The 22,228-nt window shown below is 35.7% G+C and overlaps 1 pseudogene; it reads left to right on the top strand.

Moving 5' to 3' along the window:
- Window positions 1-20,054: 20,054 nt before the first annotated feature.
- LOC131904484 (triosephosphate isomerase-like) lies at window positions 20,055-21,983 on the top strand (annotated as a pseudogene).
- Window positions 21,984-22,228: the final 245 nt, after the last annotated feature.

Genomic DNA, 22,228 nt, shown 5'->3' with positions numbered 1-22,228 from the left:
AAATGGTGAAGGACAGGGGAAGTCAAGAAGACAGCCCACTGTTTTTAAAGGTGTCTTCTGCTGATAACACAGTCTGAAACATTTATCCTTATTGTTTTTGTGGCCCTTATGCTATTATCAGATGACAATAAATGAGAGATTGTTTTTGTTACAAAAAAGATGAATCAAATAAGCAAAACATTGGGAGAAAATTATGAGAGCAATTGAAATCCTTAATTTTGTATTGTAAGATATAAAGAGAATTTTAGACAAAGTGAGAGATTTTTATATGAGAACAGACTAAAATAATCAGAAAATTTTCTACTCCTAAAGGAAGCAAGAAGAAAACAGGAAGGAAACAATATGAAAATGCAGCTGTTATGGTTAATATTGGTTGTTGGTAGGATGTAGAATTATCCAGGTTAAATGCCTCTGGGCATGCCTGTGAGGCAGTTAACCTAATTTTGATTAGGTTAATAAAACTGGTGACACCATTTCCTGAGCTTATTGTATTTTAGACCAAATACAAAAGTAGGAAAGCATCAGAGCACAATCATTCATCTCTCTTCCTTTTCTGTTTATAGATACAATGTGAGCAGCTGCATCCACCTCAATGATGGTATGACTTCCTCACCATGGTGGACTCTACCCTCCTCTCAGGACCTCACAGGAGTCACAAATAGTTAAAATAAAGGTTAGTGAGGAAGATGGGACTTCATCCACAAGAAAATTCTGTCAATTTAGCCAGTTGGTGAAAAAGAAATGATGCTGCTAATGGGGAGATACAATGCCATTGAAAATCTTAAAATTTCCGGGTGGTGGTGGCACATGCCTTTAATCCCAGCACTCAGGAGGCAAAGTCAGGTGGATCTCTCTGAGTTCAAGGCCAGCCTGGGCTACAGCGTGAGTTCCAGGAAAGGTGCAAAGCTACAAAGAGAAACCCTGTCTCAAAAACCAAAACCAAACAAACAAACAAACAACACGAAAATCTTAAAATCGCATTTTCTTATAAAGGCCATACATTAAAGTGATAAAACAAGAAAACCGATGCTACCAGCTTTCTTTTGTTTATTTATTGTTAATTAATTAATTATTTTGGGGGTGGTCAGGACAAGTTTTCTCTGTGTAGCCCTGGCTGTCAGAGAACTTTTTTTCTGTAGACCAGTCTGGCCATGAACTCAGAGATCACCTGCCTAGCGATGAGAAAAAAAAAAAGGTGTGTGCCACTTTTTATGCTCAGCTCTGCTAGATTCTTTTTAGAATAGGCATCTAATCAATAATATCTGATATAAAATATTTCAGCTTTCAATCATGCTTGAGTACATATTGGCATTACGTACACTTTTGGCAAATCCCTTATTTAACCTTATCATTTGCCTAACCTTGGTTTGAATAGCAGAATAGTTACTTTCAGAAAAAAAAATGGCTCTACAAAGTTTTTGTTTATGATTTCATTTTTAAAAAAATTAATTAAAATAGAATTATATCATTCCCCCTCCCTCTAAAGCCTCCCATGTCTCCTTAAGTATTACTGTTTTAGAACAGTGTGGGTTAACCTGTGAATATTGCATGCTATTGCTGTCAAGAGTAAGTCATGAAATGTATAATACCCAATCCCTCCCGTGAGCTAAGGGAATCCTGTGGAGGAGGTGGCAGAAAAAGCGTAAGAGCCAGAGGGGATAGAGGACATCACGAAAACAAGGATCTCTAAGTCAATGGGAGCACAGTTCATATGAACTCACAGAGAGTGAAGCAGCATGCACAGGTCTGCACCAGGTCCTCTGCAGATATATTATAGCTTTCTGTTCAGTATTTTTATAGGACTCTTAAGTGAGTGATATGGAGCGTCTCTGATTCAAGTGCCTTTTCTTGGGGCTCTCTTCCCTGTATTGTTTTGTCCTGTCCAATTTCGATATGATGGTTTTTGTTTTATCTTATTGTATTTTATTTTGTTATGTTTTGCTGTTATCTCTTAGCAGACTGTTCTTTTCTAATGAGGGACAGAAAGAGAGTAGGTCCATATGAGAGAGGAGGTGGGGAGGAACTTGGAGGAGTAGAGGGAGGACATATGTAATTAGGATACATTGTATTAGAAAAGAATATATTTTCAATGAAAGGGGGGACAAAATAAAACATTTTTTTTCCTCAGTCAACATAAGACCTATAATATGTCCCTCTCTCAGTAGTCATTAGCTGGTAACTCTGCTTAGATGTGGGTGCCCAGGAGATTTCCTTCCTACACATTAGTATATCTATGGGTGTTATCATAGTTCAGTTCTGGCTTAAGACATGTTTTACCATATGCATAGTTTCTCTGTCATTTACAGGAGACACAATCTTGAAGGAGATTTCCTGGTTCTACAGCTCTTACAGTCTTTGCACCTCCTCTTCTGTGACGCTCCAAGCCTTAGGTGTGGAGGTCTTGTAGTGTGTCAATTGCGGTATGTGATATTCATTTTGGACCAGACTAAAAGAGGGATAAACAAATAGGTTGTAGACCTAGGGAATTTGGTATGAGTCCAAGCATCCTACCTACCCGGCATTACCCAATACATATTTTATTAACTAGACCTGAAACAAGCTTTTTGGTAGATAAAAAAAAATTCAATTTCAAAATTAAAAAGATCAAGAAATGTTTCTTGTAAATGACATGGTTGACTAAGATCTGGCATTGTACACTGTAGTAAACATTTAGCCCATTTACTTTTTATTCACAGTGTATGAACAAGAACTTTTAAAGGAAAAAAAAAACGTGGTTTCCAATTTTCTTCTCTTCCATTAAAACAAAAATTAAAGTTTGTCAGAACTTTTCTATACTTTATAGTTATCTTAATCCTGAAATTAATTTAGACACAGTGTTGCAATTTCAGAGTTAACAGATTTGATTAATAATAAACTCATTAGCTAGTTACAGTACCTTTGTCTGTGTGTACATTTGTTCCAAATTGTAGACTCAAAATACTACCTCTGATGTTGTATGTAATTTTTAATCCTTCAGCTGCCCTTCTATGGATCACGTTTCTAATACTTTCATCCAGCTTTATGATACCTTACAGCTGTCATCTTATTACAGCTCTGTAAAACATTATTTTAAACTCAAATTGAAAGAACAAATAAACTTAAGAGTATTTCCTGTGGATGCTTTGGATGTTCTTCAGGCAGCCTGGTTTTCAAACGCGACACCGTTTCATTCAGTTGCAGCTACCTCCTACTAGCCTAGATCCCTTTTGTCTTTTCTTGTTTTCATTACAAAAACCTTTACAAAAGGTAGAAATTTGTGGGATAAAGGAAGGAAAATGAATGAACAAAAGAGAAAATAATATGCTTTATTCATATTTATTCATTCATCTCTCTTTCTAATGCTCTAATGTAAAATTTTATTTAGGAATATGTTTATTTAAGTCAATCATTATGCTTGAAAAATAATTTATGAAAATATAACTCATGAAAGAAAACAATATTTGTGAGACGAAAATGAATGGAAGAGGCAAAATGTCCACAAATAAGGTAAAAAAGTTTCTGTAAAAAAATCTAAAAAGATTCGTGATTCAAAGACAAAAATGTGCACTTTATTGCTGATGGGAAAAGCTTAAATGGTATAGACAATATGTTATTATAACCAGTGTGCTTTCCAGACTGCAAATGCAAATGAGAAAACCCCAGAAGCTTTTGACTAAAATAATCTCTAGTATAATATAGTCTTAAGTTAATTTTAATAGGTTCTAAAGACATTTAAAGTTTCCTAGCTATTTCATTATATCTGAGTTATTGTTGGAGAAATAAAGTACATATATATATTCTCTAATGTTCATTTTAAAAGAATATCATGATTTGGTAATGCTTATTTTCCTAATTTAGAAGAAAATTACACAATTACCTCAGCAATCTCAACAATAATCATGGGCTAACTGGTCCCTCCAGCTCAGTGATTTACACAGGGCAGACTGAAATCCATTACTGAAAACAAATAATTGCAGTGACTAAGAAAGCAAAGCCCGAGTTCTTTATTGGACAGACGTTAACAAGATCTTTGAAACTGCAAAGTGAAGATGTGGTAGGCTGGTAAATTTTAGGAAATACTCTTAAATACAGTTTGGGATTTCTAGTATCCTAAATTATATACCTACTACTTTTCACATTGATTTGTCTCTGTTAATTTCTCGCTCTTCTCTGTAAAGTGTTCTTTAAGCTCCTGTAAGATGAGAGAGGAACCAACTGCAGAACTCCTCACATTCTAACAGACTCTATGTACTGGAATCAAAGACGCATACCTAAGTGTTATCAACATAAACAAAGTGTCTTTCATCTGAAATAAATTAACTGGTGAAAATAATGGCTACCAACTCAAAGAAATCTGCCTATGTAATTAATAAGTGTGGTTTTCATTCCAGCATCGTTTGCCATTTTGGATGACTAGAAGTAAAGGAAATGATATTTTAAGGTCAGCCTTTGAAAATGCTAACTATAATTATTTCATTTCCAAATATATTCACTTTTGAAAAGTACATAGCACATTTAATTAGATTTAAACTATATTTTTTTAAACCATTACTACTTGAATGCAATAGAAATTATAGCAATTTAGATAGCATTTTCAACCTCTTAAAATGAAGTAATACATTTCTCTTCATTATACTTAGCCAGTATCTTCAGTTAATTTTGTATTTTTTCCTTAGGCCTCATTTCTGCTCTTGGTTCCAGTATTTGTCTCCTTATACATGCTTTGAAATAATTCTACAAATTTAAAAGAGTCAGAAATGGAATCTATTCAAACTGTTCATCATGTCTGGAAAATCATCTCCATATGACTCTTCTCAGCAATCCCCATGCACTTAATTACACTAAGATGTTTAGAGAAATCTTACAAAATAAAAATTGTACTCTTTAATGTAAATGCTCAAATCTTGTAAAATTATTAGTCAGATTGAAAAGTATAAATTCCTATATTTAAGTCATCAAATTGAAGCTGGATATTGAATGACAGTAAAAAGAATGAATAGTTAGAAAGCATGTACAAAATAAAATCTACCGATGCTTAGAATTCCATAAAGGTAGAACTTACAAACAGAATTAATATACAAGCCATGGTGCTTGTACATCCAACAACCAAATGAGTTCAAGGAAGTTCTCTGGCCTTGTATTTTACTGCAAAACATTACACAGTGTTTTCTAGCTAGAGAGCATGTACCCCTGAGGCTACTTGAAGAAATTCTGCAGGATTTGTAGGCACTCGATATTTTTAAAGCAATCAGTACCCATATCATTAACTTTTGTATGAACCCTTTCTATAATTGATCTGCCTGTTATTGTGTCTTTGAGGCATACTGTGAAATTGTCTTTTCTATTTTTCTTTCTCTGCTTCCTTCCTACTTTGCAGAACAAAGGCATGACCCTAGCCAACTCTAGAGCCAGGAGTCCTACATCTCTCCAGAGTGGAGAAGACTCAATAGGCAGTAAAGAGAGGATTCTAAGTGTTTGTTCTGAGTGTAGTCCCTAATGACTGCTGGATTGGCAGCTCATGCTCTGGACCAAGCCAAGTGGCCAGGTTAGAAATGCAGCACATCCTATTAAACCATCTCTCTGCTTTCTCTTAATCACCCCCTGTTAAGAAAGTCAGAGGGAGACTCAGTATTGTCTTAAGGATGAGCCTGCAGATAGGTATTCAAACACAAGTGGCTAGTCCTAAACACACCTACATAGAGAAACAGTAAATGAACTTAGTGAGTTATGTAGTAGGCTATATAACAATAACAAAGATGTCATAAATTTAAGGAAAATTGAAGGTTACACGGGGGAGTTGAAGGCAGGCGTAGGAGAGTTCAAAATGATGTGAATACAGTACTCATATGTGAAAGTCTTATAAAGTAAAGTAAAATATAGAACAAAAAAAGCTAACTCTTCTGCCTAAAGCTTTTTTATTGTAATCATAGTGACAGGTACCTAGAGTATAAGTCAGGGTGATGACTCTAAAACCTACTTCAACTTGATAACCATCATGAATATTGAAATAGTCATAATAAAATAATATCAGACATACACAGATTTGCAAAAGTAAAAATACTCAACAACTAAACAAAACAAAAACACCTAAAGCAATCCCCAGAGAATATCCTACACTAAAATAGAAGCCTAGGAAATAGAAAAACACTAATTTTCAAGGCCCATGAATAATAAAATAGTAATATGCAATGCTATGATATGTTATATTTTCAGAGGTAATGAATTTGAATTTATAAACAGTTTTACCTTGGGATGTGAGATCTTTCAATTTTCTTGTTAAGATGTCTTTCAAATGTATACATATTTTTAACCTTCTACATTATAAATATATTTCTCCCCCTTTTCTTCCCTCCAAACCATCCTTTATAATGCTCCTAGTTCTCCTTCAAATTTATGTCTTCTTTTTTCACTAAATTGTTATTGCATGTGTATATATAAATGTATAATTATTTACATTCCTGAATGAAGTCTGTTCAGTCCATTTACTTGCATGTGTATTTTCAGGACTGACAATTTGTCACTAGACAACCAACTGGTGTACTCTTCCCTGGGGAAGAGCACCTGTCCTCCTCCCAGCTTCCCTAGGTTCCTCTACTTCTTTCTGAAGGGATACACTCTTAGGTAATTTTCCCCATCCAGTTTGACATCCATTTGCATGTCCTTTTTCAGCTCAGGTTTAGACAGTCATGTTGGTGAGACTTCAAGGGTGGAGCTTCTGAAGTTACTAGGAGATGTGATCTTAACAGCAAATTCCCTGACCCTCTGACTCTTATAATTAATTGTTCTGCCTCCTTCCACACTGTTCCCTGAGCCTTCGGGGCTGGAGTGTTTTGTAGATGTATTCACTGGGACTGAGCTCTACAACTCTGCATATTTTAAGGTATTTGAATGTTTTTGAACTTCACCTTGAAAATAAACACATACTTGATTTGAATATTTTCCAATATTATGTCCCATGAACTCAAGAAGGAGAAATGGAGAAACAGCATGCAGTAGGTGATTAGGACATCTACTCAAGCTGGAGCTGCCAAGGCATGCCATTCCTTGCCTCTTTGTGTTTACTCCCAGTATAGAGTTTTAAAATTGCTCTTTCTGTTCTCTACAGAGATCGTTTACAATTTGATAATTTGCAGCTGATAATTTATGCCTCACTGGTGACAGCACTGATTGGCATCTGCATTTCTACATAAAATATCTGCTAAATGTATTAAGCAGATCAATGATTTGGAGGAACCACTTCTCTGCTCTCCTAGGGCGTAGGCTACCTGCTCTGCTTGGTTTAATTTCTTTATTTTAAGTGTTTTGTTTTGTTTAGTTTTTGTATTCTTCTATTTCAGCTGTCTTATTCTCATTTAAGCAAAACATAAATTAAGAATCCTTTCCCCACCTGGACTGAGAATCATTCTTCAATAAAAGAACAAGTGAATTTTTGTGGCTGGGAGTTACTCTTGGTTTATGATGGAAATTAGAGTATTAAACACACTCTCTCCAGGTATCTGTGCCTATTGCTCTGAAATGTATTTATCATTCTTCTCATTTTGGAACACTATGCTCATTTCACCTGGGGGTGTCTAATAACCAAGATTATCAAAGTTCTTAGGTGGGGATGAATGTATTTAGGAAAATAAATGCTAATAGGAAGGGAGTAAGCTTAAAATAAACAGAAATACAAAGAAAGTCTTTCTCTAAAACTGTAAACATAATTTAAATGTATTTTACATATATATGAAGAGTAATTGAGAAATATATGATGACTTTATATTTTAAATTCAATAATTTTTTTGATAAAAAGAGAGTTAAATGAATAATTTTAGTTTAATAAAAGTATATACCTATTTTGATTTATCAATTCCTTGTGCATTTGTTTTCCATTTGGGTATGCATTTCCTCAATTTATAATTTTAGATGTTAAATAAGATAGCATTTGCCATATTTAAAATGTAAACTTGCATAAAGGCAACTGTCTTTAACCAGATAAAATTATTATCCATACCCATACACACACAAGGACACACACAGGCACCCACACATACAGGCTGATATATACACAGACATCCACACACACCCCCAACACACACATTCTGATAAATATACAGGTACACACACACACACACACACACACACACACACACACACACACACACACATAGGCTGATATACACACAGGCACATACAGCCACACACACACATATATAGGCTGATATACACACAGGCATACACACACACACACACACACACACACACACACACACACACACAGAAGCTGATATACACACAGGTACACACATACACACATCCTTCCCCACACACACAGACACACATATGCAACAATACTAACTGAAGAAATGATCATAATGTTGAAAGGGAGTGAGAAATAAATGGGGAAGGGGGAAGCAGGTGGGGTGGAGATGATAAAAATTCAAGGATGAATTTCTCAAAAGTACCATAATGTTTAAAAAAGAACCACCAATTATGGACTCCTTTGAAATTGGGCTATGTGGTAGTTTCAAAGGGAATATTTCTCATAGACCTAGGTCTTTGAAGACTTGTTATCTATTGGTTGAGCTTCTTAGGGAAGTGGTACAACTTTACTGGAAGACATACTTCTCAAACCTGGCTTTGAGAGCCTCAACCCACTTCGTGTTTATTCTCTCTATTTTCTGTTTGCCATTGAAAAATTGATCTCTCAGGACCCGCTCCTGTTGCCATGTTTAACATCAGTATAGACTTATTCCTCTAGAATCATAACCAAAATAAAGGCTCTGTTCCTTAATTTACTTTTGTTTCTGATGATTAATAACAGCAACCAAAATGTAACTAACACAGGCAGTGACACGTTTTGTAGCATATCTAGGAGAAACCACTCAGATAGTCAGCTGTCTTAAAATCTCAGACCGACTTAGAGTTAGTAGATAATAATGCAGATTATAGATATGCAGCATTTTTAAAAATCTTTTTGGTTAGGAGCTTTGGTCATTTGTGAACCATTTCTCTTTTTTAAGAGACACAATATTAAAAAGTTGATTTGAGAATAAAATTCTACATTGTAAAGTTTTACCTCTTGCCTTTAAAGACAGGTTTCTCTAGGCTACAATAATGGAGGGTTGATTTCCACTGTGTCGAGACATTGCAGAAGACACATTCAGAACAATATGTACTCATAAACTCAGCTGTTCTGCTAATGTGCTCATGTCTGACAGCTCTTCATTCCTTACCTGGCTTCTGATTTGTTTGGGGATCTGGGTTTTACTTGGTTTGTGAGCTTTCTTTATTAAATACCTCCTTAGCTCACAAATGGGTTCATTACTCTACTTTTCTTGAGTTACAATGATTTAGTGATATATTCAAAATAAGTGATTAAGACTGTATTGAAGAGCAGTAATAATGTGGAGAGCTGTATTTTTGTCACATGGTTTTCAAGGAAACTGTGTTCATGTGTATTGTGTCTTCTTGTATCAGTGTATGCTATGTGAGTGTAGGTTTTGTATTTAAAGCTCTGTTCAAACGAAAACTTTATAATGTCCATTTAAACAGTTTTATCTATTCAGAAAATGATTGATATTTAACATGTCAAAATAAAAAATTACTGATTTGTTTTTTCAGTGACAACTATATGGGCATCATTTATAAATAATAGGTTACTATTATTAAATGTATCTTAATTTGTAGACACTTTGAAACAATTTACAATAAATTGTTATATTGTTACTAAATAGGAATATGTGTAATGAAAGAAAAAATGAAAATTTAATTTATTTTCTTTTTAATAATATTTGTGAAAGTTATGAAATGTGTTAAAATATTAGCAAAGATTACCTGTTTTATTACATATATTCATTTTAGTGTAGGGGGGCATGCATGTAACATGGCACACGTGAATATATAAGACAATTTTGTTGGAACTTGGTAACCTTTTCATCATGTGTTGACTAGGAATGGAATTCCAGTAATCAGTCTTGGCAGGAGCTTATTAACTTGCTAAGTCATCACACTGACCTTGAGATCACCTAAATGTCTTGGATTTTTATATTAACCACATTTACTTCACTGTAACCAAATGCATGGTGCAAGCTGTGGTCTATGGCAAGAAGTGTATTGCACACACCTTTGGAGAATTAACACAGACACCAGTTCAGCTATTGGCTTTCATTTGCATACAAACAAATGTGGAAAGGTAGGTTTAGGACAAACAAATGAGTATGTGGTGTTTGTGCCAGCTTAAGAAAAAACAAAAGGAACCTTATAATATTTGCTTTTTCATAGCCAGTCTTTCATAGGAAGCCAGAAAGATGTCCGAAGGAAACACATCAGACCTCCAATAACACAAATAACCACCTCCAGTAAATGCTCATCTCTCAAAAATTTCACTACCACTGTTAATCACAATTACCACTGAGGAATAATCAGGCCCCACCTCCAAACTATAGAAGCTTCTGTACAGAATTTATTATCACCTTTGCCTTAAGAAAGAATATTATCATGGTGTAATCTCACTATATTCTAGTATTATCAGAGTAATAATTTAGGCTAATCCATTTTTAAAATATATATAATTGTTCTCATAAAGAAACTGAAGTGATTTTTTAAATCAGTTTAATACTATGTCCATTTAGCACAGAGACAGTAATAGGTCCCCCTCTAGGGTCTATCTAGCTATAGGTTCAAATGACTTATTGCTACACCAACATATTAATTTATCTCTCAACCATCATGAGAGAAGATTTATTTACAGTAAATAGATATTAACACAGAGTGTATTATTGGCCAAGATACAAAGAATGAGAGATTGCAGAAGCTCAGTCCTAAATAAGACTTTTGTACTGCAACACTTCCTCCTATGGCTCAGAACTTATGGTGAAAGAGTGGAGAGAAAGAGTGAGTATATGAGTCAGAGGTAGTGGAGCACCACAAAGGTTTCCTGTATGCAGCATGGCAGCTGCACAAAGGAACTCATATGGAAGTTATATATCCATGAAATCTCAACAATATGGCTGCCTAAGCAATCACTGCATAATGACATCAGTGGATATGTCAATATGAATGGAAAAAAATGTTTACTTGGCCCCACACTTAGATGGGGAGATATAGAAAAGCAATGGCTTCTGAGAGAAAGAGAATCAGGTTTCCCTAGAAATAATCCTTCTGTTTCTTATCCAATTATTCTGGTTATTATCCAAATTGTCCAATCCCGGTTGGTCATTTCTAAACACATGAACATGAATATATGAGCAACACTAAAAGAGCTCAGTAGGTTATATAAGAATCAATAATAATGACAGAAGAAGGCTTATGAATTTTTGAGAAGTCAGGGGACATAGGAGAAATTGGAACAGGAAGAGGGAGGGTAGAAATGAAAAATTTGTGTATGGAATTCTGAATACACCAGAAACACTTAAGAGAGAGAGAGAGAGCGCACGTGCGTGTGCGAGAGAGAGAGAGAGAGAGAGAGAGAGAGAGAGAGAGAGAGAGAGAGAGAGGCTTGCGATTAAATTAAAAAAAAAGCCCAGGTGTGCAATCAGCCTCATGAAGAAGTGACATGATCCCTTTGTCCTAATAAAGTTCTTTTCAAAATAAAAGGGAGTGCTAGAAATCATGCTGAGACATCAGGGCACTGAACTATCCTGCAGTGTCCAATTCAGGACCTAGCATGATGGTGTCTTAATGAGTAACTGGCATACCCCTGAGCAACTGGATCAATGGAATCAGAAACCATGATATCTGAACTTTAAAGCATCTAAGAATTACAAAGAATAGCAGTGGAAAGAAGTGATTCTCAGCTACTTTTGGAGTTTAATTGTGATAGTCCCTCATCTCATTAACACAAGTGTCTAAAGAGTTGTTTCTTTGAATTGTAACTAATGCAAGGTGTTATAGAATACCCATAAACAGTCATCAAGTTTCCTATCTTAACTCAGTCTAATTGGGTTAGCCAAAATATTAATTAGTCAACTTGGTATTGGGCAGAATTTTATAGAGCAACTAAAGAATCTGTGTGTGTGTGTGTGTGTGTGTGTGTGTATGTGTGTGTGTGTGTGTGTGTGTGTGTGTGTGTGATTTATTGCCCTATTGGAAAGCTAAAACCCTCCTGACATAAGAGTATGCAATCATAAAACTAAGTAATGATAGAGAGAGAGAAAGAGAAGGGGGAATTACGTAGATCAGCCATGAGGACAGAAGAAGGTATAACTTCCCAGCCAAAGGCTGATGTATGAAGTGATGTCTCTTCCATCTTTCCTGTGAATGGAAACCTGACTACAAAACCATATTCTCTAGCCTGTTATATCCTTCGTCATTTCTGCTCGAATCTATATTTCAGTGTTTCTTTTTATGTTAATTAATTGATTAGTTGGTTGATTGAGAAGGGGTGCATGCCTTGGAAAGCATAGGGGAATCAGTAGACATTCATGGGAGTCAGTTCTCTCCTTCCACCATGTGAATTCTGTGGATTAGAACCATGTCATCTTGTTTCTGTCTAGCATTTCCTCACTATGGCATCATTCCTCCCACTGGGAATGGTGATGTATACTTTATTCCACTATATGGCTGGAATATGTAAATCAGTTTTGCATTTACAGGGAATTACAATTCAGAGATTTCCTTAAGTCTTATAAGAGAATTTAGGCTTTGAACTTTTAAAAGTGTTAGAAATGGTAACGATTGTGAGGGTTTTTAAGTTGGACTATATGCATTTTACATTATGATATGGCTATGAGCTATTGGTGCCAGGGAATGAAATGTGATTGTTTTAATGAGAAATGTCCCAATAGGTTCATGTATTTTAAAATGCGATTTCCTGTGGGTGCAATTGATGATATACAGGAGGTTCAGTCTTGCTGGAGGATGTCCCTAGGGATGGGCTTCGAGAACATGTAGCTTCACTCTGCTGTTGTTTTGTTCTCTGCTTTCTCTGAATATTTGGATACACAATCTCTCAGTTCATGTTCCAGCTGCCTGTTGCCATACTGTGACTGCCCTAACCTTCTGGTTCTGTAAGCAAAAATAACTTTTCTATAAGTTGCCATCGTCATGGAGTTTTATCACAGCAACAGAAAGGTAACTAATGCATAGACCAAGTACTTTAAGGTAAAGTTATATAGATTCAATACTTCCAAATTCACCTCAGAAAAATGGTCTGTCTTTGGGAACTCAATAATATATGAGAACTAGGGAATAAAGATCATCACAGAAATAAAGATCATAATAGGAGAGAGGGAAACCAACAGCATTTAGAGGACTTAGAAGAAACATTATCTCAAGTTCATGGCTACCAATGTTAGCCAGCTTCCTACCAACCCCAAAGAGCAAGGATTTATTTTGAAGTACAGATTTTGAAGACTTGGTTCATGATCAGTAGTCCCTGCAGCTTTGGACCTGTGATGGTGGTTGGTCTTCGTAGGAATATATCATGTTGAGAACTGCTTACAACACAGCACAAAAGAAGGGGCTGCCTTCTCATAAGCTCCTTCAAGAGCATGTGTCCATTTGTCCTAAAACCCCAGTTTGTTCCCCAGTATCGCTCTGGTCAATCCTATAACACTTTGGCCTTCGGGAACATTTAACAATCAACACTATAGGTTTTGTTTTTGTTATTTTGTGCATGTGGGTATGTTTACATGCTTATATGAGAGTCAATCCTCTATCACATTGGCCTTTAGTGACATTTAACAACCACAGTGTAAAACTGTAAGCTTTACTTTATTATGTTTTTTTCATGCAAATGTGTTTACATGTTTGTATGTATGTACTCAGGCTTATAGATTCAGATGTCCTCACACATGTGTGAATGTGCATGTGGAGACCAGAGAATAGCCTTGGGTAGTGTTCCTCAGTAACTTCCTACCTCATTTTTTGAGACAGATTCTCACTAATTCATGAGTTTACTGATTAGCTGGTAAGACTAAATGGCCAATGAGCCTCATAGCCCTTCCTGTCCTCATCCCCGATGCTGGAATTACAGTCACACACTGCCTTACCTTGCTCTTTATGTGCATGCTGAGTGTCTAAACTCAGGTCTTTGTGCTTGTGTGGCAGGAACACTAGATCACAAACTACAGTTTTAAAATAGATAAATTTGGTATATATATATATATATATATATATATATATATATATATATATATATATATATATTAGTTGGAAGTATCTGTAATTCCCAGGACCAGTATTATAAATATTGAAACCCTGTATAAGGCCTGTATAATTTTTTAAAAAATATTTTAACAAAAAATTTAAGGAATCACATTGGCTAAGTAAGCTATCTGATTCAATCAATGTAAACACAAAAAGCTAAACCTAATTAGGTAAGATTTAAATTTTACTCAAAAAATAAAACTTTCATTGAGTTTTTTTTCCACAAAGGGAAACTATATCAAAAATTGAAAAGTAAACAAAAGATTAGCAGTTATCTGTTATGAAAAACAGCATAGCTATAACACACCCTTAAGGATTATTCTGTAGTTTCCCTCTGAGATTATGTTTCATTGTATTGCAGATTACTCACAGCACATTAGAGTGTTACGACCTATGGATATGCTTGCAAATTATTCCTGATGAAGATTCATTTGGATTATACCAGTATGAAGAAAGCCATTTTCCAACTGTGTTCTACATATATTTCTATCACTGTGAACTAATTCCTCACTGAAGCAACTTATGGGGGAAGCATTTATTTTGGATCAGCCCATCACAGAAGAGAAGGCATGCAAAAATGTATGGTGGTCAGTCATGTGGTAGAGACTCTTCATACTACTGTAGACCAGAAAGCAAACAGTAACCAGAATCAAGAGCTTGGGTATAACTCTGAATGTCACAACCCTAGTGACTTCTTCTAAAAGTTTGTATAGTCTCACAGTACAGCATCATCTCTTGGGCAACATGAGTACGAAACCGGAGCCCATGAGGAACATTTTATATCAAAATAATACAGCTTTCATGTTTTACAAATACACTATGTAACTTTCTTGAAATGAGTATACCATGTGCCTTGTTTGCTCTTGTCTACCCTGAAAACATACATGCAAGTAACATTATGCACACTGAACAGGTTTTATTTAGGAATGTGTTTCTCTCTCTCTCTCTCTCTCTCTCTCTCTCTCTCTCTCTCTCTCTCTCTCTCTCTCTCTCTGTGTGTGTGTGTGTGTGTGTGTGTGTGTGTGTGTGTATGCATGTATATATGTATATGCAAGTAACAACAGTCAATGAAAAAGAGTCCATGGATTTGAAAGAGAACAAAGAGAAGTCTGTGGGAGCATTAGTGGGAGACTAAAGGGATGGGGTAAATGATGTAATTATACTATAATCTCAAAAACAAAAGAAAATTATTTTTAAAAAGAAAAAGAATAAAGTTTAAAATGTTTCAACATATAAAAATTATGTGAAGTGATTTGTATCTTTTCCTGTACATACTAGAAATGAAAATAAAAATGTTCAAATGAGTTAGATTTTAGCCACCCACATTATTTTTAGAAAATCAAGCTGCCCCAAAGTTTAGTGAACCAAACTTACCACAAAGATGCTTCTTTTACTTTGACAATGCCAAACTGTCTCTACTACTTTCTTAAATGTACTTATGAACTCCATGTTCTGTACACTCTAACAACACTCATACTTGCTTTTCAATTCTATAGGCTATAGAATGAAAGTGGAAAAGTTTCAAGTGGAAAAGTTCGAGGCCCTGTAGACAGAGATGCACTGGTGCTAGGATGATGTTGCTGTGTGCATCTCTGATTCGATGGCATTCTTTACAACCTTCCTAAACACAAAAATAAATGAGACATTGTCCAGTTCATATAGGCCACTGAAAGTAACAAAGAATTTGGCAGCTCAAAACATGTGAAAGGAAATTATATTGATGACTACTAGTCTATCTAGGGAAAGGGTGTCACATTGTAGCTCAAGGTAGATTATCAAATCAATGTGTAGTTTATCAATACTCAGTGATCATTTTAGTTAATATGTCAGAAGATTTCTGTTGAAGTATCTGAGTATATACAGCAAACCAAATTTTGTTATCAGTCACCTTGTGGGTGTAAAAGTTCTGTAAGATTTTCTTCTCTTATTTCACTGGAAAAAATAAAAAAAAAAACAGAACAAAACAACAATAACCACTTCTTAAGTTTTTAAATGATAATTTTTCCTCTCTTTGCAATAAAATACTTTTTATTTCCCATATACACGAATGCTAAATAAGCCTATTTAGTGCTCAAGTCTTGTGAAGGCTGCTTTATCTCTAAATACAGCTTATTCTTAAAGTGTTTTTCAAATCTCAATGTGAAACTGATGAGTAAGACCTCACTGGATGTTCTGAATAACTCAAGCCTCAGCTGGACCTCATGCCACTTTATTGTTTTGTGTTGTTTATAATGCATATTTTAAATGACTCATTTCTTGAACTTCTGCTTCATAATTTCTAAAAGGATTCAATCAAATTATACAGTTAAGTTCTTAGTGTTCCGATGAGATTTTTCTCAGCAGTGCAATTTTACATTTTGCAGGATTTATAGGGGAAAAACGTTAGATTGAATTGATCTGCATTATTTTACACAGAAAAGCTGAAACTTGCATCTTTATCTGTCAAGATAGCTTGTTTAATTCTATTTTTGGCCTGAGAAGCACTTTTATACTTTCAAAAAATAACAACAATCTAAGAAAGCATCAATCAATTTGTAAATTGTCAAGGGATTCTGGTCACTGGACCTTGAAGGTGGATGCAAGGAGGAACAGGATTGCTGGTTAAAAAGGTGTTCTGACACAATCTTAACATTGGGCATCACGAGTGAAATGTGAATCACTTAACTCACTGAACTTAAATCTAGCAAGGTCTAGTAAAGAAGATGGAGTTTTCAAATACATATGTTGATGTTATTACTTTAATTAGACCTGGTACCAGTTTTGAAGTTCTCTTATTAAAAAATTGAAGTTCAAATCAAAGACTCACAATTTTCTAGTGTGAGCGATATTGAAATTTCTATCAGTTTATTTACTCACTAAAAGGAGGCAATAGCAATAAGTTCTTTGTCTTAGAATATATATTGGTTTTTACTTAAAAATGTATTTTCACAAGAATTTAAAAAAGTGTTTGAAGTACTTCATTTAAGATATGAGGATTTTTAAAAAATCCCTATATTAAGATCTTACAGTTTATTTTACATTGTTAAGATCCTGGTTTTGGTTTTGTGATGATTTGAAGGCCAAAGCCAAGCAGCAACCACAAAATTTAGTTAGTAAAATAATGTCAATTATACTGGGTTTAGTGGAGATATCTGTAGATAGTTGTAGTCTACACCAAAAAAGAATTTTTGTAAACCTGAGAGTATGAGCTAATGGGACCATCTACTACAAATCTGTCTTTTTAAAGATCAACCACCAAATTCAAGGAGACAGGAGTCCCAAAGTCATTCTCATTCTGAATAATTGAACCCAAACATGAACATTCTCACCACCCATTGTGGTGGATAAATCACAAAGTTGACTCGCAAGAGAAGAAATATTTTTTTTCACCTTCATCCCAAGATAGTTCCTGCCACTTAAAAAGACACGCATACTATCCCTTTAAGGTACTACAAAATCAATGTAAGCAAGCGTATGGAAACTCTACATTGCATATAATTGATTCACTTGAGAATTTTTATTTGAGTGACTTCTTCAATTCCTTAAGGAATGTCTAGATAGATGATTTTAGTATTATCTGTAGAAGAATGAAGCAAAACACTTACAGACAACTGCATGAAAAGAATTTGGTGTCTCCTGTTTCTGTTGGTCTGTCTGGCTAGATAAAATGTTTTGTATGTTATAAACATACAATAAATGTTTATAAAATACTTTGTTATTCACAAATTTTTTTAATATTCATATATGAATCACCTATTGGCCTGTTGGAAACTCTTCTTAGAATCAGTTTTGCTTCAAACCTTAGTGAATTCCGAAGACATGCACTCATATTCTGTATATTGAATAGGATCATTTAGGAAAGCTAGAGTATATAAATTCTTTTACAGGCTTTCATACTCCATAGATACTGATACATAAAACACAAATGATTCACATGACATAGTTGAATATCAGGAAGCACCAGCCTACTGCACTTGGAGGAGTAATGACCTTCAGTTAGGCTCTCTGCATCATATTTCTTAACAATTTTCTCTTCAGTTTTTTCTGGCATATCAACCTACAGAAGGTCACTTCCTCACATAAAAATCTTTTGAAATTGCTCTCAGCGTACCAGATCAAATACAATATGAAAAATTTAAATCTTCTGGAAATCAAATGAAAGACAGCTTTAAGTTTTAAAGCACAGAGCTCCTTCACATACTAAAAAAGTTGAACAGGATTTACAGGATTTTTTTCCCAGAATTTATTTTCATAATGTAACCTCATTTTATTTCCTGTGCCTAGAATCATCCACCACCAGGTCTCCCCTCCATCTGATAAACACTACTTTCCAAAATGATGCACATCAATCTATTTCTGTTCTTCTATTCTAAATTGCAAGCGGATGTTCTGATCTTTGGTCCTAAGTGCTGAGTTTCTTGATCTAATTCTAATTACATATGCAATATTCACTTTGTGAGGATTCATCATAGTGACATTTAAGATGTATTTCTCATTCATTATCTTCTTTGGGGTTCCAGATATTACCAACTGTGAACAACATGTGAAAACACCTCAACATAGAGATGTTGGTGGGTTTATAAAAAACATGTCTAGTAAATTTTTGCCCTATGCAAGGTATAAAGAACCTGGTTTCAGAAGTCTTCTAGATCACCCCAAAACAAAACCAAACAAAAACCAACAGCAACAACAACAACAAAAAAAATCTAGTTAAATTTCAAAATGAAAAACATGGTTATGTATGTTGTTCTAGGTTTTAACCTTCCTTAATAGAGTACCACTTAACTGACTTCCAATAACTTTTAAAATACTTTTTATTTCCTAAATATATTAATTAGTGACACGCCTCACCAATCACCGCTGTGGTTTTGGTATTCATAATAACATAAAGCCCTTTCTTAATGCCTCACTTGTTCTTTGCTTATTTCTGAATTTGCTTCTATCCCAGGAGTGTTAGAGGCCAAATCAATGGACCATACACCATAGTACTGTTTAGCTGTAGATCATTCCATGAATCAAAGACTCGGTCTTTGCTCTAGAATTCAGTTGAGCCTAAAACACACTATATACACAGTTTGCTTCAATGTTAGGGAGCTATGTGGTAGATAATTTTTCTGAGATGTCTCTATGACTCTTTCCAAGAAATTAAAATTATTTTCTCGGGTCATTAGTGTAGATTAACAAAAAGCAGTCGATGCTAGTTAGTTATACAATCAGAGTATAATGGAAAAGATGTCATAACCCTGAAAGGAGAAGAACCACTCATGGCAATGGTTCTTGCTAGACTAAAATCATGCACAGGTAACACCAGTTCTTTAACTTCTTGTCTCAGTTATAGATAATATGGGTGTTTACATGGGATTTCAATAGAGAATCAAAACTCCTAATAAAGCTTTTATTTCAAGAATTCATGACAAAAGCTGTTGCCTGCATGCCATTGAATATGACTAATAAAAGCCCTGCAGCTCAAAGACTCTGTTGGCACTACTTCACTAGTTATATAAATGATTGAAACTAGTACCCTCAGTGACAAGTTCAATTAAAGGGCTTTAGTATAGTCTAGTTTTTTGCAATGGCTATTTTAATATGTGCTAACAACCTATTAGTATCATATAAACTGATACAATCCTATGGCTTAGAACATATTTGTTATAAAACTCATGCAATCCAGGGTAAATCTAAAACTAGCAGAAACATCATTTTCCCAACATTCTCGCACAAAAATTGGAGTTTAAGGTTTCAGCCTGGTTTTCAGTGCTTTGCCACCATTACAAGGTGAAACAGATGCAAACATTAAAGGGACCACTGCAACTGTGGAATACTCCCCTCAAGACCCCGGAGGAGGAACTGACCACACCCAAACATCAATTCCCCAGCACAAGCCAAAGGCAAATAGATCCTTTATTAAGCAAGGCAATGAAACAAGGTGATTAAAAATAGCTTTAAAATGTTACTTTTGAGAGGGAATGGGGGCTGTATTAGGACATGTTGGTAGTTCTGATTGGGTAATTTAATTAATTTAGTCAAACTAATGAATTCTGGCTGTTGGACTTTGATGTTTTGAGAGTTGGACCTTGGCGATCAGTCTCAGGAATGAGTCAGTGGCTAATTAAGGGAATAGGCCTGTGTGGCTAGCTTTAGGAATGTAATCTGAAGGTTTAGCAAGGGAGAGAGAGGTAAAAGGCAAAACCTGTGGATGCCAGGTTTGCCATGCTTGGGCCTGTATTTGCCCTGGTCTTGCTCACTAGAGCCTTTCACGGTGTTTTGACACCATTACTAGATGAATTGATGCAAACATCACTTTGGATAGCTGTGAAGATCAAAATCTCTCTGGAAAAACACATTAGCAGATCAAGCTCCTCACATGAACTTTGCAACTGTGTGTGTGTGTGTGTGTGTGTGTGTGTGTGTGTGTGTGTTTGTGTAATATATATGTGTGTGTGTGTGTGAGTGTGTGTGTGTGTGTGTGTGTGTGTGTGTGTGTCTATGTGTACTCTCCTTCAACTTTACCAATAAGGATGTTGTAAAAGAAAATAAGGTAATGCTATTACAGGCATTAAAGTTTTTTCACATGGTCTTGGAATCAGAGAGGCCATAAGAATCTTGACATAAATAACAGATGATATCAGCTCATACTGACCTTTAGAGTCAGTCTCCATGCAATGATGCCTTCCAGCCTTCCAGGAAGTTTTTCGTGGGGGGGGGGGGGAAGTGAAAGATGAATGGAAAGAAGTGGCTGAAGAACTCATGTACACACTTGAATGCACCAGCAGACAAGGAAGTAGTTTATGCACCACCCCCCACCCCACCACACACACTGCTTACATCAACTTCACCAGGCAGCAGCTAGATCTCAAAATTGTTGTGGCAGCACAGAACTTCTACAAAGTGACCAGTAGGGACTTCACTGTAGAGATCAGGCCTGGTATGATCAAAGACTTAGAAGCCACATAGGTAGTGCTGGGGCACAGGGAGAAAAGGTTCATTGTTGTTGATTGTTTTTATTCTTCTGGGGGGCCTACACCCAGCTCCCAAATAAATCACACACGGAGGCTTATTCTTAATTATGAATGGCTGGCTTTAGCTTGTATTGTTTCTTGCAAACTTTCCTTAATTTATCCTGTGTACATTTTGCCTCTGGGCTTTTCCTTTTCTATTACTTCTGTAAATCTTACTCTTACTCCTTGGCTTGCTGTGTAGCTGGGTGGCTGGCCCCTGGAAGATTCCTCCTTCTCTGATTACTTCTTCTTTCACTCTTCCATCTCTTTTCTTCTCCTATATATTCTCTCTGCCTGCCAGTCCCACCTATTCTTTCTTCTGCCTTGCTATTGGCCATTCAGTTCTTTATTAGACCATCAGGTGTTTTACACAGGCACAGTAACACAACTTTATAGAGTTAAACAAATTCAACATAAACAGAAGTAACACACCTTAAAATAATATTCTACAACAGCGTATCTTTGGGGAGTCAGTGAGATGATTGGGCAGAAAGTGGTCCATACCCCAGCAGAGGGACTTGGAATGATTGCCTGCTTTGGGGAGAAGTTGGATAAAAGGGAAGCTGGCATCACTGAGAATGTTGTTTTCAAGCAAACCAAGTTCATTGCAGATAATGTGAAGGACTGGAACAAAGTCCTCCTGGCCTATAAACCTGTACAGACCATGGTACTGGCATACTGCAACTCAGCAGACCCAGGAAGTACACACGAAGCTCTGGAGTAGCTGAAATCCAATGTCTCTGATGTGGTGGCTGAAAGCACCTGAATCACTTGTGGAGGTTCTATGATAGCACAGCCTACAAAGAGCTGGGAAGCCAATCTGATAAAGATGGCTTCCTCATGACTGGTGCTTTTCTCAAGCCTGAATTTGTGCACATCATCAATGCCAAACAGTAAGCACCATCTGTCTTCTCTACCCTTATGCTAAGCCAGGACTAGGTTGTCAGGAAGCTTACTAACTGATTTTACCAGTCACATGCTTCTGATGATGCCATCTGCCCAATTTTGTGGCCTAATCTACACTGCACCTTCCTGAACCTTTTATACCTCCCTATAATGGTTGGGACCAGGCCAAGCTTTACTGCGATGGTTAGAATGAAATATGTCACCAAGGTGGCTTCCTGACTGAGAGGTGGAAAGAG

This window comes from Peromyscus eremicus, chromosome 2, assembly GCF_949786415.1.
Source record: "Peromyscus eremicus chromosome 2, PerEre_H2_v1, whole genome shotgun sequence".
NCBI lineage: Eukaryota > Metazoa > Chordata > Mammalia > Rodentia > Cricetidae > Peromyscus > Peromyscus eremicus.
Note: the sequence above shows the minus strand (reverse complement) of the source record. Positions and strands in the feature narration are given on the sequence as shown.